Genomic DNA, 14,359 nt, shown 5'->3' on the forward strand with positions numbered 1-14,359 from the left:
GCCGGCTTCTTCGCGGCTTCGTTCTTCGCCTCTTGCAAGCTACCGCGATCTCCGGCTGCCGGAGGCGAAGAAGCGGCAACTTCGCGCACAGATGACTGGAGCGGCAGCGGTGCGCTCCGAAGCGCCGCTTTTGCCGAAAGACGCCGGGAAGCGGCACTTGCTTTCGGCCAGCTGCGGAGCTCCGTATTCTGCCTCTCTAGTCGCCTACATCTTAGCGCAAAGCTTTTCCGCTCCAGTTCTCAAGGAGAAAGTGTCCCAGCACTGCTCACTTAGCCCGACCTTGCCAGGAAATAGGATTTGCTGCACATTCCAAGGACACTGCATTTTCCTGGGCAAGCTGCAACCTGCTGGCAGATGGCCGTGCTCTCTGCCCACTCCTGCCCAGTTCTTGGTACTAGCGGGCACGTTGCAGCCTGGCGAAGGCAAGAAACCTGGAGAGCTGTCACAGAGCAGAAGGGCAGCTGAGATGCTGAAAAGCAGCAAAGCTGAACTGCCTGCCTCAGCTTCAGCAGAGTGTAATTGACTGAAGGCGAAAAACCAAGCAGCAGAGCAGCGGGCTTCTGTGCGCACTGAAGGCAATTGCTAGAATCCAGCAGCTGCTCCTCGCCAAGCACAGTCAACTGCCTGTGTTCTTGCTTCTTGACCAACTCACAGTTGCCCTTCTTCTCAGCAGCTGCCACCGTGTTCTCTGCATCTCGGAGCCTCTGGGGAGCAGCAAGAATTTCCAAGGTGGGATGAAGTAGGACTACGTCAAAACCCAGGAAAATTGTCCTGGAACACCTTCCACTCGCATGCCAAGAGTGAATTCAACAGGCTTGGAGAGCGGCAGCCACCGTCCTGCAGCTGTCTGCGAGCTTCGCACACAAGCCGGCTTCTTCGCGGCTTCGTTCTTCGCCTCTTGCAAGCTACCGCGATCTCCGGCTGCCGGAGGCGAAGAAGCGGCTACTTCGCGCACAGATGACTGGAGCGGCAGCGGTGCGCTCCGAAGCGCCGCTTTTGCCGAAAGACGCCGGGAAGCGGCACTTGCTTTCGGCCAGCTGCGGAGCTCCGTATTCTGCCTCTCTAGTCGCCTACATCTTAGCGCAAAGCTTTTCCGCTCCAGTTCTCAAGGAGAAAGTGTCCCTGCACTGCTCACTTAGCCCGACCTTGCCAGGAAATAGGATTTGCTGCACATTCCAAGGACACTGCATTTTCCTGGGCAAGCTGCAACCTGCTGGCAGATGGCCGTGCTCTCTGCCCACTCCTGCCCAGTTCTTGGTACTAGCGGGCACGTTGCAGCCTGGCGAAGGCAAGAAACCTCTGAAACGATACGCGGAAGAAATAAATAGACTCCATAACCTGGGGTAGTTATGAAGTGGGTACGTATGTCAGCGCCCGGCACAAGTGAGATAGCTCTCCAAAACTTGTGCCCCGAGCCTCAGTCTGACCCACACTTTTATTCTTAAAGGCGTTCCATATGCAATACATTGCACAACATTTTCATGCATATTCCACCCCTGGCCCCGCCTGTCCTCGCTTCTCATGCGAAGTAAGTCCACGCCCTTCTGGGCATGCCTGGTTTGCTGTGGTGGTCGTACGGGGGTCTCTTGGTGGTCCTGAGGCTGAAGATTGTGGTCTTCCTCATGATTGAACTTTTGAACTTTTCCTCTCTGCGCGTGCGCTTTTGGTCCTTTGGTGCTTATCTGAGTACGTCTGTCAGTCTTGATAGGCTTGGAGACAGAGGAGCTTCTTTATCTGGGTTCTTTCCTTCTTCTGGTATTGTTCTCTATGCAAGAAGCTTCAGAAATTTGCATTTTCCTATGCCCTTTGTACTAGGCAGAGGTTTCTTAAGTAAAAGGTTGAAAATTCAACACATAACTCTACAAGCTAAATTAGAAATGCTTCATTCATTTTGTTAACCTAACTCTAAAAATCTCTGCTTCAGTCCCCCCTTTTCTTAAAATAGATTAAATTCTTTTACTACAGGGGTCTTGATTTAAATTCTGATCTACTATCATGACCGTCCTCTTTCAGTAAGATTCTATGAGTTCTAGAGAGTGATGTCAGACTGGCCATGTGTTTTAACATCCTCGAATTCTACATGAGTGTTAAAGTAGACATCATTAAACTTACAGTAACTAAAATTAATAGGATTATAATTGGGTGACATAAAGTCTTCTAAACAGTGTATTTCACTAGTTATGACTTGTGTTTATTAGCTAGTGATTGGTGCTGGATACACCAAGTTAAGAGACTTAACATACAGGAGGTTAGTGACATGTCTTGGGTAGACATTCTCTTTCGCACCCCATATGGTTTTTCATAAAGCAATTCAAAGTGGTTTAGCTTTTCTTTAGTCTTGGGTTTGGTTCGGATCTGCAGTAGTGCTAATGGGAGGGATTGAGTCCATGACAAATTAGCTTCTTGTCCCAATTGTACAATTTGTTGTTTGATCAAATGATTCATTTTTTTTACCTGACCACTTGACTGTGGGTTATATGGGGTGCGAAGTTCTCAGTCTATGTTCAAGTATTGGCTAACTTGTTGCACGAATTTTACAATAAAATGTGGTCCTCTATTTGAGGAGATTGTGGCCAGGACTCTAAAGCGTGGTATGTTTTCTTGTACCAATACCTTAGTTACTTCTTGAGCTTTAGAAGTCCTGGTGGGGAATGCTTCTGGCCATCCTGAAAAGGTATCTGTTAGCACCAGGAAAAACTTATACCCCCCTTTTCTTGGCAATTCTGTACAATCAATCTGCCATTGCTGCTCCGGCCCATGACCCTTCCGAATCTGGCTAAGCTTTGGTTTGGGAGTATTTTTGGGGTTGGTTTGGAGGCAAAGGTCACATTGTCGAGTTGTAAATGTCTAGTTATGCTAGAGCATCAATACCCCAATGGTTTTCTGGTGTTCTTCCTTTATTAGGGACCATCATAAATAGGAGGGTAGAACTAATTTTCCTTCTATGGTGGCCCATCCCTCTTGGTTATAGTCTCCTTTTTGCTCATAGATTAATTTTTTTTCTGGTTTGTTGTATCTTGGCTTACCTTTAGGGGAAATTTGCCCGTCTTGCTGCTTCTTTTGCTTCCCTATCTGCCAGCTCGTTTCCTTCTTCCAATTCGGAGTTGATCTTCTGATGTGCCTTAATGTGCATGATCGCTACTTTCTCTGGCAACTGGACTGCTGCTAGAAGTCGCAGTACTTCTGATGCATCTTTAATATTTTTCCCTTGAGACTTCAGCAGTCCTCTCTCTTTCTAAATGGCTCTGTGAGCATGCACTACTCCAAATGCATACTTCGAGTCCGTGTATATGTTTATTTCTTTCCCTCTTGCCAATTCTAGGGCCCGAGTTAGAGCAATTATCTCGGCCTTCTGTGCAGAGGTATTTGTTGGCAGGGGCCCAGATGATATTACTTCCTTGCACGTTGGAACTGCCTAGCCGGCGTGCCGTTTTCCACTGATGATATAACTGCTTCCATCAGTAAACGAGACTTCTGCATTCTCGAGAGGGGTGTCCTTCGAGTCAGGGCAGCTGGAGTAGGTGGCTTCAATGGTCTCCAGGCAGTCATGTTCCACTGGTTCCCCTTGGTTTCTACTGAGGAAGGAGGCTGGATTGACAATGTTAGCCACTACTATCTCTACATCATCTTGCTCCGCTATGATAGCTTGGTATCTCAGGAGCCGTTGTGGGGAAAGCCAATGCCCACCTTTTACCTCTAGCACTGCAGACACTGTGTGAGACACTAGCACAGTTCTTTTCTGGCCTAGGGTGAATTTGTGTGCCTCTTGGATGTTCAGGATGACTGCTGCAACAGCTCTGAGGCACCCAGGCCACCCTTTAGCTGCTGTATCCAATTGCTTAGAGAAGTAAGCCACTGCTCTCCGATATGGGCCCAGGTCCTGTGCTAGTATTCCTAAGGCGATTCCTTGCTTCTCATGGGAGAATAAAAGGAAAGGCTTACTCACGTCCGGCAATCTCATGGCTGGAGCTGACATGAGGGCTTTTTTCAGCTGGTTGAAAGCTTGCGTAGCTTCCTTTGCCTCTTGGATGTTCCTGCTTTCAGTTGCAATCAGTTCATAGAAGGGCTTAACAAACAGTCCATAGTTATAGATCCATAACCTGCACCACCCTGTCATCCTCAGGAAAGTTCGTAGTTCCTTTACCGTCTGAGGTTTTGGGGTCTGGCATATTGCCTCCTTCCGGCTTTGGCCCAAGGTACGTTGTCTAGCACTGACTTCCTAACCCAGATAAGTTACTTTCTGTTTTACTACTTGGGCTTTTTTCTTTGATACTCGGTACCCTTGGAGCCCCAAAAAGTTCAAGAGGCTTATCGTCCAGGCCGTGCATGCTTCCCTTGTCCGTGTGGCTATCAGGATGTCATCTACGTACTCTAGCAACTTCCCTTCCTCTGGAGGGGCTTCTCAGGTCTCTAATTCTTTTGCAAGTTGTTCTCCAAACAAAGTGGGTGAGTTTTTGAATCCTTGTGGGAGTCTGGTCCATGTCAGTTGAGTTCTTGGCCCGCTCTTAGGATTTTCCCATTCAAATGCAAAAATTTTCTGGCTTCGTGGATAGGAAGGCAAAAGAAGGCATCTTTTCAATCTAAAACGGTAAACCAAGTTAGCTCGGGGGTTAAGCAAGTTAATAACGTGTAGGGATTGGCCACCACAGGATACAGATCCTCAGTGACCTTGTTTATGGCCCGCAGATCCTGTACTAACCGGTATGACCCATCAGGTTTACCAACTGGTAGGATAGGGGTATTAACACTTACATAACATAAGTTGGAACAAGGTATTATAGACAATATCATGGTCATCAATGGAAGCAATATTTGATGGAACTTTTTCAGTTCTGAGGGTTCGTAACTTGTGTTTGTCGGTGACAGCAGGGAAGCACAGTGAGGCTGCTTAACAGGGCAGGATGCATACATATACTTTCCTTCGTCTACATTCACTTAACTTTATTTTACTTACTCTTACACATAACAAAACAACCACAACAACAAGGTACCTTTTCTTTTTCAACACACCTATTACACTTGTAGGTGTCCCTGGCTAGTCCCAGTGTTCTTGGATACCCCTCAATCTAGCTGTGTGGTTCCCAACTCTAGATCCTGTCAGACTTCTCTTCAAACTGGCAAAATTTTTACTCAATCTTGGGTGCTCTCAACAACCCAGCAAACTTAATTCTGGGTGCTCTTGGAATGTTAATCCCTCAACCCAGCAGGTTTGACTTAACCCTGGATGCTCTTGGAACATTAATCCCTCAATCCAGCAGGTTTGAATCAACCCTGGATGCTCTTGGAACATTAATCCCTCAATCCAGCAGGTTTGAATCAACCCTGGATGCTCTTGGAATATTAATCCCTCAATCCAGCAGGTTTGATCTTGGATGTTCTCGGGCATTCTTATCCCTCAATCCAGCAGAATTTTTAGGGGCCCCTCCTACACATTTTACCTTTTATTTTTCCCCAATAGATTATGCCAAGAAAACCCTCTTTTTACCTTTTAATTCATTTTTTTTTCTAATAAATTACATTTTACTCCCCCCCCCCCCCAAGGGGTCCCACTCTTTCTCTGGGACCCAGTCCCAGGGGGGTTCTCTCACTCTTTTTATTACTCGCTTCGTCTCTTTACTGGCCGCTTTTCTCGCGAAAAAGACGGAAACGCAGCATGGGAGACTGCCGCTCTCGCTTAGCAGGCCTGGGGTAACCAGCCCGCCTCTGTCACGATCCGCTTCTTGCGGGGTGTCGTGATGGTTCTTTTCACCCATCCCAAAAGTGCAACAAAGGCAAACAACAAGGGACTATCAGTTAATCACAACAAATGCACCTTTAGTAGGGGCCAAAACAGTAAACGCGATAGTGGGGATCTGAAAGGAGATAAAAGGTTAGAGAGAGAAGAGGGATATGGGAATAGCTACCAACACAGGCGAGATCCTCAGTGCTCCGGACGATGGGGATCCGTCTGTCGTGTCGGGGGAGTCTTCGAAGTTCTGGTCGACTCGGGGCTCCAATTATAGTCCACAGAGGAGAGAGGGGGGGAACAAGTGTAATAATGAAAGTCCATTGTAATCGCCCCGAGGGAACGGGTGAGTCCACAGAAACCACCAAAGCAAGACGAATCCAATGAAGAATAAGTCCATTTGAATCACTGAAGGGAAACAGGTCATGTCATTAGTGGTCAGACCACCAATTTCCCCTCCTCCCTATAGCAGGGGTCTCAGTCTCAGTCCTTGGGAGGAGGGTTCTCATTCTTTCTTTGTCACAGTGGTAACGAGGCAGATGAGGGGTCTTCAGTGAAGGACCGCGAGAGTCACCCCAAAAGTTCATTGGGCTTAAGAACGGAGATTAGAAGCAGGCCGCGCATCAGGCTGTCCCGTGCTGGCTCCATGTCAGGTCTTTGCCAAGTCCTTGCCAACTCCTTGCCAAGTTCTTACCAGGCCTAGTTGGGAACAGCCAGCATGACGGTTCAGTGGTCCCACCTGTGCTGTGTCCTGTTCTAAGCCGGAACTACAGTGGGGGAAGGGATTCTTTCTTGTGGCAATCGGAAGGCAGAATGGAAAATGAGGGGCTTCTGACGGGCTCTTACACCACCCCGTGACTGACGATTGCCCTCGAAAGATCTTCATCAGCAGGATTCCATGGTGTCGTCGTGCAGTCTTCAGGACTCGTCAAGTGTTGGCAGCAGGTCCCAGGGAAAAGAGAAGAGGAAAAGGGAAAGAAAGAGAAAACGGGAAAACTAAAACAATCACAACATATTAGTAATCACAACAAATTATAATTAAACAATAAGCAAAATACAATTAGTAAATCAATAATAGTTATTTAAATAATAATCAATATGAATCAATTAAACAATAAATTGATCAAATAATAAACCAGTATCATCAATATTAAACAGTAAAGTAATAAACCTAGTATAATCGATATTACTCAGTACAATTTTATAAACAATAAACAAAAATAATTAAAACAGCGATTAGAACAAATCATAAAAGAAAATGATGTAAAACATATCTTCTAACCTTATCATCTTCTTGTGTCTACTGTCCTGGGAACATCTCTAGTGTAAAGGATGTCGGCCAAGTGGTGTGCATTAATTATAGATGTTAATTTTGTTCATCGTTTCATCATTCTCCAATTTACAATAAGCAAGATTACTGATAAAACAAAACCAATCATAACTAAAATCAGAAGAACAACAATGGGATGACACAATTTCTTCAGGATACCGGTGGCGGTGGGTGACCACCCGAAAAGGGTATCCCACCACTTGTGCTCGGCATCACTTTTCACCCTTTCTACAACACGATGTATTTCTTGCACATGATGATGAACAGTTACCAGAGTTTTCTGTCCATTCCCCTTGATTTTTCCTAGGATCTCTATTAGATCTTGATGAAGTAATAATTGCTTGACCAGAGAAAGGTTCATCCCAATGGGAGTAGGCAGTAGCTTGTGAATCAACGTGAGATTGGATTCTAAAAGTTCATGTGAAGTAACTGGAGCTACAAAAGAAAAATCACATCCTGCAATTTTAGTAAAGTTGCAAGCACAAAAATTTGAATGATTTTTAGTAGCTACTACTGTACTTTCTATAAACACAGTATCCCAAGCGGTTCTGAAGCAGGCACACCCATTGTCTGTAGATACAAGGACTGTTTCAGAAGTCTCGTTAGGATGAATATCAAAATGACAGCTATTTTGTTCTGTCTCCAGACAAATATCTTGAGCTACAATTGCATTACCTTCACAGATAAACCCTAGTTGTTCTCAGATGGTACAGGACTCTAAATTGACAGTTTGCCATTTGTCATCAATTTGATGGGCCCATTCTCTATGTTCAGAAGGATAGAAAGTGGGTCCATCATGATTTAATCCTAGTGCAATGATAGGGAATATCAAATGCACCCAGGCATTTCTTATGGTCAACGCAAATGCTGTGGCTGTGTTTGTGTTAGGGTCATAGGTAAAATTCACTAAATTCCACCAGGATTGGAAATCTCTTTCAAAGTCAGTGGCACTGTCCCAGACTATTTTCCTAATTTCAGTGGGAAAAGTGCCTTCTTCACCTTCTCTTATAATTGAGGCAGCAACTGACTGCATCCATCATTGAGCCTGGATACGGCTAAGAGCTAAGGAAACGTTGCTTTGTGCGGCATTAAGTGCATCAATGATCAATTTGCTATTATTTACATTTATCTTTTCCCAATTTGCTAGAATGTTTGATAGCAACCACTGATGTGTTCCCAAGGCTGATAAGGACGATTGCAGTGGTTGTTGTATTTTGGTTAAATCTTTAGTTGTGGAAGCCAATTTATTCATTCATACTTCTGAATCAATACTATTTAGGATTCCCAATCCTGTTCCCACAAGACCAGTTATGTCTCTTGGCACGCGGTTTTTAGGAGGCTTCCACTGTCGCAGCCAGGTTGTCCAAGCCTGAAAAGAGGTCTGCAAAAAGGGTGAACAAGCTGGTTGTATTTCTCAGATATTGTTTTGCATCAGCAATTTGACTTGTTTAAGAGACCATAACAGATTAAACAATATCTGTTGTTGGCCAGTTTTCCTGATTCTACATGGTCCAATTTCAAAAATTTTCGGGCTAAGTGTAACCAGTGGTTGGGTGGTAGGTGTCACAACATTAACATCAAGTCCTACTCCAGTATTTGAATCAATACTTTCAACTTAAAAAACAAAAACAAAAACAAAAACAAAACAAAACAAAAAAAAAGTGCTTCAGTATTTTTGGACCAAAACCAAACTACTTCTACAGTTTGTGTTCATGTGAAATTGTGCCAACAATCCTGTATGCTTGGCTGCGTACAAACCTTTTTGTGCTTCAAGAGATCCTTTCACTTTTTCTGCATGCTACCACAATTAGTTCAGACCACGGTCACTCAGCTGCTTTCTGGCCATGGGGTTGCGGTAGGATGCAGAAAAGTATTACCAGTTTTATCATGGATTAGGTGGTCTTCATGTCCCTCGGAGTTCTTCTGAGAAAGTAAACACAACAGAATTCTGCCGCCGAGAGGCAGAAAAGTTAGAATGATGGAATTATCCAGCATGTATTTGTCCAATGCTCTTTCCCTAGAGCACCAGAGGATTCCCATGCATATTTCTTCAGAGGGGGTTTTAGCACAAGTGCTACTAGTCCTATAGTAAGAGAGGTCCACCAGAACAGGTTGGCCAGGGTCATGAGCTGGATTATTAGGATCATTTGGTACAGAGCATAGGAGTCAGTGTAGATGCAGACCAAAGAGGAATTCTGTGCTTCTCGTTGAAAAACACTCCAGACAGCTATCAGCTCCCCACTGTGTGTACTACCTTCTCCCTCTGTAATCATTTGCTCACCAGAGGAAAAGTGGAGGGCTTCTGCCCTAGATTTCCATCCTTTTCCTTCCCCTTTAGCAAAAGCATCAGTAAACCAAGAGTTTGCTGATTGTTCAGGGCAGAAAGGAGGGGTTACTTTGATTACAGAGGCAGGTTTGTCCAAGCTCTCCGTTTCTTGGATTGCTAAAGTTTTTACAGCTCCTTCTGTCATTGAGAAGAAGTTACAGTAATGTTCAACCTGAGCATACCACTTTCTCACTGAGGCCCTCTGGGCCACCCCGTCAGGAGGGGGACTCCCACTAGTGACTGTCTTAATAACCTTGAAGGGGCCTCTCAATACAATTGGTTGTTTTTGTGCAATTTTTTCTACTTCTAGGAAAGCTAAGATAACCATCAACAATCCTTTTTCCCAGGTAGTGTATCTTTTCTCAGCATCTTTGGAACCACGGGAATCAAAACCAACAGGTCTTGTCGGAGCCTCAGGACCCCGCTGCCATATGTGTACTGACAGCCCTGAGGAGGCAAATGCCCATTCCACCTGGAAAGGATCTGTAGGATGGATAGGGCCCAGTGCTTGATGAGCTGTTGCTTCAAAAATCAGCAATTGCAATGCTGACTCCTGAGAAAGACTCCAATCCCATTTCACCCCTTTCCTCAACAAGTCATAAAGGGGAACAAATGGGTCGTTCCAGTGACTAGGAAATCTGTCTGGTCTTTCTACAGGAGATACAGCTGCTATCGTTTTTGGAAGGAGAATTGCTGTAGGTTTGAGTGATTCTGGAAGCCCACAAATTCAAGGGGTCATTATCTTGGGCTTCACAGGTAATTGCATCAGGGATTCAAAGCCAGGAATTCATTTCTTTTTGTGAGTCATTTGCAGGCAAGCAGCTTTGTGCACATTTTCCAAGAGCTGGTCGGGGGTACTAATTCTAGCTATGGGATCTCCCCTTTCCAAGGGGCTTGTTCCCCCGGCCCAAAAAGCTGCACGCTGTGTCAGGGACCATGTGTCACCTTTCTCTCCTGTTGTTAAGAAGACACCATGTCCCCAATACCCACTGGCTTCCTGTTCAGTGAATTGAATTTGATCACCACCAGTGAGGGACACCCGGAAAACATATTCTGTTTCTGATTCATGTGGAGGCTGTCCGTATTCCCTTTTAAGCTTAGCTAGCTCGGTGGCCGTGTTTAGTTGTGATGGTATGCGTTTGGTTGTGATGTGAGGTTCCAGATCATCATCACTGAGATAGTTCTACTCTGTTTTAATCAAGGGTCTCAAGTGATGGCAGCAATGTTCCCCACAATTACTTGCTGCTTCAAGTTCTTGATGAGGATAGATTTGTTTAATGTGAGGAGTTTCCTTCTCCTCAAGCTCTGTAGAGGAATCAGCATGATGGGATTTGTTAATATGTTCCTCTGTTAAGGCAGCTCGCAATGCATAGATCACATTTTTTTGCTTCATAGAACTGTTTTTGCAAAATTTCAACTAGATTTTGAAGGGAGTCTATTATAGCATGTTCCTCACTTCTTCGCTGGAAGCCATTTTCTATAGCTGCCATAAGACAAGCTCCCAAAACTGAGCAGAAGATAGTTTTATTTTTGCCCAGTTTGAATTTTGTTTCATGTTGTAATGAACACACTCTATCAATAACATTTTCTAAGTTCAACCAATTACTCTGTGCCCATTTTTCTCCTTCTGTAGAAGGTTTGGCATTGTGTTTGGCTAGTAGTGCATAAAATTCAGCTTTAATTTCAAGGCTAAGATTGTCACTCATTTTGTGAAGGGACCAAAACCACGACAGGGAGCTACAAACTTAAGTTCCACAAAACTACACAGCCCCCGCTGTGTCGCCCTTCGCTTCCCTGGCTGGGTGAAAGGACAATAATCTGCCTGGGAGGCTCTGCTTAGTTGCTTCAAGTTGTCCCTTCCTTCCCAGACCACATACACACAACAACAACAAAACAACAGTGTCCCGCCCTTTGCACTAAGGGATCCTTTATGAATTGCCAAAGACAGTATGGGTGCCTTTTCAGCTGCAACCCTTCTGTCTAGACAGAAATCCTGTCCGTGACGCCAATTTTAATGTCACGATCCGTTTCTTGCGGGGTGTCGTGATGGTTCTTTTCACCCATCCCAAAAGTGCAACAAAGGCAAACAACAAGGGACTATCAGTTAATCACAACAAATGCACCTTTAGTAGGGGCCAAAACAGTAAACGCGATAGTGGGGATCTGAAAGGAGATAAAAGGTTAGAGAGAGAAGAGGGATATGGGAATAGCTACCAACACAGGCGAGATCCTCAGTGCTCCGGACGATGGGGATCCGTCTGTCGTGTCGGGGGAGTCTTCGAAGTTCTGGTCGACTCGGGGCTCCAATTATAGTCCACAGAGGAGAGAGGGGGGGAACAAGTGTAATAATGAAAGTCCATTGTAATCGCCCCGAGGGAACGGGTGAGTCCACAGAAACCACCAAAGCAAGACGAATCCAATGAAGAATAAGTCCATTTGAATCACTGAAGGGAAACAGGTCATGTCATTAGTGGTCAGACCACCAATTTCCCCTCCTCCCTATAGCAGGGGTCTCAGTCTCAGTCCTTGGGAGGAGGGTTCTCATTCTTTCTTTGTCACAGTGGTAACGAGGCAGATGAGGGGTCTTCAGTGAAGGACCGCGAGAGTCACCCCAAAAGTTCATTGGGCTTAAGAACGGAGATTAGAAGCAGGCCGCGCATCAGGCTGTCCCGTGCTGGCTCCATGTCAGGTCTTTGCCAAGTCCTTGCCAACTCCTTGCCAAGTTCTTACCAGGCCTTGTTGGGAACAGCCAGCATGACGGTTCAGTGGTCCCACCTGTGCTGTGTCCTGTTCTAAGCCGGAACTACAGTGGGGGAAGGGATTCTTTCTTGTGGCAATCGGAAGGCAGAATGGAAAATGAGGGGCTTCTGACGGGCTCTTACAGCCTCGCATTCACACACATTCATCCCCCCTTTATTCGCCCTGTAATGCAAAGGATCTCCCAGTTGCCGAGCCGTGGGGGCTTTTAGCCGCTCGGCATGAAGCTCGGGTAGCTGGTACATCTGAGGGTGCACCAGAAGAACGGGAGGGACACTCGGGCTGCTGAAATCCTGCTCGTTGATTGAAGGGTCGCAGAAGGGGCAAACAGGGAGACAACGAAGCAGAAGGGAGGCAGATTCCGAGAGCCCCGAAGGGCGGGCTGAGGATTCTTTTACTGCGTAGGGGTAGGAGGGTTTAGCATTCGAGGGTACAATCGGGAGAAGGCTAAAGGGAGGGGAAATATAACATTAACCAGTGGGGAAAAGGGAAAGGAGTGTTCTTGGTGGAAGAACCAAAGGGAAAACGTGGAACAGAGAAGATTCTAGGCTAAGGGGCAGACTTGAACAACAACTGACAGGACAGGGGGAGGGTACAATTCTCTTACGAAAGGGGGTGGAGAACTCATACAACTGCTGTTTCCCATGGCAACCCTAGACTGCCTTCCCCAACCCCTCCCCCTGCACCAGTGACAGCTTTTAACACTGAAGGGCAGTGCTATTGTATAACAAACACTTAATTCTTAGCCCAGCCGGGCTCGCTGGCTACTTTTGCAAGCTTTTTACCAACTAGCGATGCTTGTAAGCGGTGCTTGTAACTCCTAGCTTGTACCACGCTCCCACTAGCTGCGCTATCAGCTAGCGGCGTTCAAAGCAGCTCCTCAAACCGCGGCTTGTGCCCGCGCGCCCGCTGCGCTATCAGCTGGGCCGCGCCTAAAGCACCTTTGCAAGCCCCGACTGAAACGATACGCGGAAGAAATCAATAGACTCCATAACCTGGGGTAGTTATGAAGTGGGTACGTATGTCAGCGCCCGGCACAAGTGAGATAGCTCTCCAAAACTTGTGCCCCGAGCCTCAGTCTGACCCACACTTTTATTCTTAAAGGCGTTCCATATGCAATACATTGCACAACATTTTCATGCATATTCCACCCCTGGCCCCGCCTGTCCTCGCTTCTCATGCGAAGTAAGTCCACGCCCTTCTGGGCATGCGTGGTTTGCTGTGGTGGTCGTACGGGGGTCTCTTGGTGGTCCTGAGGCTGAAGATTGTGGTCTTCCTCATGATTGAACTTTGGAACTTTTCCTCTCTGCGCGTGCGCTTTTGGTCCTTTGGTGCTTATCTGAGTACGTCTGTCAGTCTTGATAGGCTTGGAGACAGAGGAGCTTCTTTATTTTAATTCAGAAGGAAAGGGTTCTTTCCTTCTTCTGGTATTGTTCTTCATGCAAGAAGCTTCAGAAATTTGCATTTTCCTTTGCCCTTTGTATTAGGCAGAGGTTTCTTAAGCAAAAGGTTGAAAATTCAACACATAACTCTACAAGCTAAATTAGAAATGCTTAATTCATTTTGTTAACCTAACTCTAAAAATCTCTATTTCACCTCGAGAGCTGTCACAGAGCAGAAAGCAGCTGAGATGCTGAAAAGCAGCAAAGCTGAACTGCCTGCCTCAACTTCAGCAGTGTGTAATTGACTGAAGGCGAAACACGAAGCAGCAGAGCAGCGGGCTTCTGTGCGCACTGAAGGCAATTGCAAGAATCCAGCAGCTGCTCCTTGCCAAGCACAGGCAGCTGCCTGTGTTCTTGCTTCTTGACCAACTCACAGTTGCCCTTCTTTTCAGCAGCTGCCATCGTGTTCTCTGCATCTCGGAGCCTCAGGGGAGCAGCAAGAATTTCCAAGGTGGGATGCATGAAAACTAAAATAAAAACTCAGGAAGGTTGTCCTGGAACACCTCCCATTGGCATGCCAAGAGTGAATTCAACAGGCAGGAGAGCGGCAGCCACCGTCCTGCAGCAGTCTGCGAGCTTCGCACACAAGCCGGCTTCTTCGCGGCTTCGTTCTTCGCCTCTTGCAAGCTACCGCGATCTCCGGCTGCCGGAGGCGAAGAAGCGGCAACTTCGCGCACAGATGACTGGAGCGGCAGCGGTGCGCTCCGAAGCGCCGCTTTTGCCGAAAGACGCCGGGAAGCGGCACTTGCTTTCGGCCAGCTGCGGAGCTCCGTATTCTG

Source organism: Vidua macroura, chromosome 13 (genome assembly GCF_024509145.1).
Source record: "Vidua macroura isolate BioBank_ID:100142 chromosome 13, ASM2450914v1, whole genome shotgun sequence".
Taxonomy (NCBI): Eukaryota; Metazoa; Chordata; class Aves; order Passeriformes; family Viduidae; genus Vidua; species Vidua macroura.